The sequence below is a fragment of the Tupaia chinensis genome, unplaced genomic scaffold (assembly GCF_000334495.1).
Source record: "Tupaia chinensis unplaced genomic scaffold, TupChi_1.0 Scaffold000527_1, whole genome shotgun sequence".
In the NCBI taxonomy this organism is placed as follows: domain Eukaryota; kingdom Metazoa; phylum Chordata; class Mammalia; order Scandentia; family Tupaiidae; genus Tupaia; species Tupaia belangeri.
In genome coordinates this window covers 5,323,802-5,328,077 of record NW_006160040.1, presented here as the reverse complement: position 1 = coordinate 5,328,077, position 4,276 = coordinate 5,323,802, and the positions used below count along the sequence as shown (strand labels likewise).

Below are 4,276 nucleotides of genomic sequence, written 5' to 3'. Positions count from 1 at the left end.
TGGAAAACATTGGGGAAACTCTTAAAGACATTGGAGTAGGCAAAGACTTCTTAAATAAGATCCCCCAAAGCACAGGTAATAACCCCCAAAATGGACAAGTGGGATTACATCAGACTAAAAAGTTTCTGCACAGCAAAAGACAGTAATTAGTGTGAATTGACAACCCTCAGAATGGGAGAATAGTTTTGTAAACTATGCCTCAGATATGGGTTTCATAATTCAAGCAGTTTATATCCCCCCCAAAAAAATGATCAACCCAATTAAAAGGAAAATGAGCTGAACAAACCACTCTCTAAAGAAGATATACAAATGGCCAAAAATGAAAAATGCTCAACATCTCTTAACATAAGAGAGATGCAAATCAAAACCACAATGATATACCACCTAAACCCAGTCAGAATAGTGAAGATAAAAAAAAAATGATAAGTTCTGTGAAGCTGTGGTAAAAAACCAAACTCTCCTACACTGCTGGTTGGAATGTAAATTAGTACAGCCACTGTGGAAAATAATACAGATGTTCCTCAAAGATCTATACATAAAACTACCATATAATCCAGCAATTCCACTGCTGGGTATCTACCCAAAGAATAGGAAAATGCTCAGTTGGAAAAATGCTTGCACCTCTATGTTTATTAAGGCATTACTCACAATTGCTAAGACATGAAACCAAACAAAATGTCCATGAACAGATGAAAGGACTGAAAAAAGTGTAGCACATATACTCTACAGAATTCTACTCAGCCATAAAAAAACAGCAAGACCCTAGCATTTGATAGAAAGTGGATAAACACAGAAGATTTACTGCTGAGTGAAGCAAGCCAGTCTATAAAAGAGAAACATAGTATGTCTCCACTTAATATAAACTGACTCTTCTACACTCTATGGTGGGAACAGAGATTAGTCTATATAGAAGCATGAAAAATGGTTACAGAAACTGAAGACAGTGTGAGGAGAGGGTGGGAGAAGAGGGAGAGTGAGAGGAAGGGAATCAAGGAGAGAAATAGAGAGGCAAGACATTTATGGGACACAGAAATGGATGCTTATCTGTTGATGATAACATGTATGGTATCTTCAACTGGACTGGTGTGAAGTGTATTCACGTTGTGTAAATTCACCTTACAAGTGGTAATGAAGTATAGTGAATGAACATATAAAATAAATAAAAAATAAATAATAATAAGGGACCAGCATATGGCTTAATGGTTATGTCACTGGACTCCTGTGTAGTCAACCATGGTTTGAGTCTCAGACCTGGTGACTTAAAACTCTTGACAGGTAAAGTACATGTGTGCCCAAAATCCTGAGAGGAGAATGAAGAAGACGGGATTGTAGCACAGCCATTCCCCCTGGATGGGTGATTTCTCGTTTCCTGTCTCTCTGGCGAGCGCACATGCCTTATAACAAAAATATCCCTCTAAACCATTTTAATATATATTTTTTAATTTTAATAAAAAGAGTTGGAATCTTGAATTGGTTAAAAGCAACTGTCTCATTAAGAACTTAGCAAGCTCAGAGACACTTCAATAAAATGCCTTAGAAAATACTGGAGAAACTGTAACTTTTACTTTTGAAAATTAAGCCCGCTTCTTACATTATTCAATTCTCCACTCTGCTAATTTATAGAGCCAATATGTAAACCATAATGTACAATTTTGAACTAAAGTTTATTTTCCTGTGCAGAATTCTGGGAGCGAAGTCTGAGTAACTGTCAGAGTGACCAACGGTGGAGCAGCAGTGAAGTACAATTCTACGTAGATCCACATGGAAAGTTGCTGGTTTGTAGCTGGAGACTTCCCTGAGTACGCTGGACACCTGGGTGCTCATGATCCGGGCTGGCTGAGACTGGGAGCGGATTGTGGTGTCAAGACCCTGTTGGAATACTGCTTCTGTCTGTGCATGTGTTTCTCATGGAATAAATAAATGAAATGTAAAGAAATAAAAGACTATCAGGAAAAATAGTCAAAGATTGGAAGTGGGCAGGTTACTAGATGACCTTTGAGTAATGCGCTGGGCTCTGTCTAGTAGACCTTTTGTCTTTCTAGTGACTGGGCCATTTTACGAACAGTAGGAGTAAAAGTTGAAGAAAACAGTGAGTAATGAGAATGATCTTTTTTTAAGGTTTTTGCCACAGAGTATGTGTGGTTCCTGAAGAGAGACAGAGAGAAACAGTGAGAGGGAAAATGAGAAATCACCCCTCACAGAAGATGGGTACGCCACAATCTCCATTCTCCTACCAGGATTTTGGGCCACACAAGCCTGGCGTGATTCTTAAATCACTAGGTCCAGGACTTGAACCACATTCTGCCATGTGGGAGTCCAGCTCACAGCAATGCAAATGCCTGGTATCCAGCAGAGATATAATAGTTGTCTGGCCAGTAGAAAGATACCAACAAATATGTACTTATTGTATAGTGTATCATCCAATTTTGTATCCGTCAGTACATCCACTTCAACATTCCTAGTTACATACATACCTTTGAATCAATGTTAACATCTTACTGGCTCCCTAATTATATAAAATAGTTAGCATGTGTTCATTTTATATTTGTATGAGAGTATGATTTTTTTAAATCTTTTTGAAAGTCATGCCTTAGACAGACTCACCTAGAAGTTGTACAGACTTCCTAGCCTCCAAGTGGTTTCACCCTTGTCCAAGAAGCTCTGGCACTGACAGCCCGTATCCCTGAGCTGCACTTAAGAAAGGTTGCCACAATTACCAAGTAAAAATACAGAACACCTAGTAACAACTGAATTTCAGATTAAAAAACAGCATATAAAATTTTATTTTATCTTGGAGACAGCAGATGGCATATTGATTCAGGCCCTGGACTCCCACATGGCTGGCTATGTTTCAAATTCCGGACCCAGCAGCTGGAAACTCACGCTGGGGCATATATGTCTGCACCCAAAAATCCCAGGAGGAGAATGGATTGTAGCATGCCATCCACCCTGGGGGGTGACTTCTTACTTTCCCTCTCATTGTCTGTCTCTCTCTGTCTATCTCTGGAAAGAGCATGCATTCCGTCAAACCTTAAAAAATATTTGTAGTATATCTTATACAATATTGTACAAACTTATGTTAAAAAATTACATAAACTTATAAACAAGTATTTGTTGTCTTGATTTTGGAAATGTGCTAATGTTTTGTTTACTTATAAATGTAATTAAACCAGCAAGAATGAAAATTGAGAATTGAATTCAAACAAAAAAACCCCAAATTTCTGGGTTTCAAATGAACAGTATAAACACACTGAAGAAAAAATAAAAAATAATAATTCTATTGACTTTTTTAGTGCTTATTTTCTCTAAATTTCTATGAATTGATTCTTTTTATTTAAATTGTGACTTTCTGGTTTATAATAAATTATCTTTGTGGGATACAATATGGTTTTTCAAAGCATGCATGTAGTGTGTAACAATCAAATCAAGAATATAGACATATTCCTCTTATTTGACATTGAACATTAAATTATGTTTTGTACATTCAATAATAGTTCTACAAGCTTTCTTTTTTGAAAGTGTACACTGGATTGTCAATTCAATAAACCTTTTTTTTGATGTTTGCTTTAGGGTGTGTGCACTCACCAGAGAGGGAAAGTGAGAAAGCACCCCAGGAGCATGACCACACTGCAGTCCCTTCTCTGCCCCTCTCCTCTGAGAATTTTGGCACAGACACACACATGTCCAAGTGTTCTACAAGCCGCTGGGTCCAGTACTTGACCACACAGGCAGCCCTGTGAGATTCAGCTGCCTTAACCACCATGTCACTGACTGGCCCCTCAATTAACTTTTTTTTCTTTTTTAAGAGATTTTTGCTATAGGGCATGTGCACTCACCAGAGAGACAGAGGACAGAAAGTGAGAACTCCCTCTCCAGGGGGGATGGCCACAGCTGCAATCCCTTTTCCTCCATTCTCCTTTCAGGACTTTGGGCACACACACACACATGTCCGGAATGAGTTCTCGGACACTGGGTCTGAGAACACAGTCAACTATGTGGTAGTCTAGTGACGTAACCATTATACCATCTGCTGGTCCCCTCAATTAACTTTTTTTTTAAAGAGGTTTTTGCTATAGGTGCGTATACTTGCTGGAAAGACAGAGAGACAGAAAGCAAGAAATCTCTGGGAACCAGCAGTTAGCGTAATGGCTATGTCGCTGGACTCCCACGTAGTCGACTGCAGTTCGCGTCTCGGACCCAGTGGCTTAGAACTCACGTCGGGCGCGTGTGCGTGCGTGCCCAAGATCCTGAGAGGAGAATGGAGAAGAAGGGATTG

General features: G+C 39.1%; 1 long non-coding RNA gene across 1 annotated transcript in view; it reads right to left on the bottom strand.

Annotated features, from left to right (window-relative positions):
- Window positions 1-1,817: 1,817 nt before the first annotated feature.
- Window positions 1,818-4,276, bottom strand: part of LOC102489143 (uncharacterized) — a 20,211-nt gene continuing 17,752 nt past the window's right edge. Inside the window, exons 4-5 of the long non-coding RNA XR_335759.1 lie at window positions 2,605-2,688; window positions 1,818-1,842 (exon numbers count right to left, since the gene is read on the bottom strand). This is a non-coding gene — a long non-coding RNA (uncharacterized LOC102489143). The remainder of the gene's footprint in view (window positions 1,843-2,604; window positions 2,689-4,276) is intronic.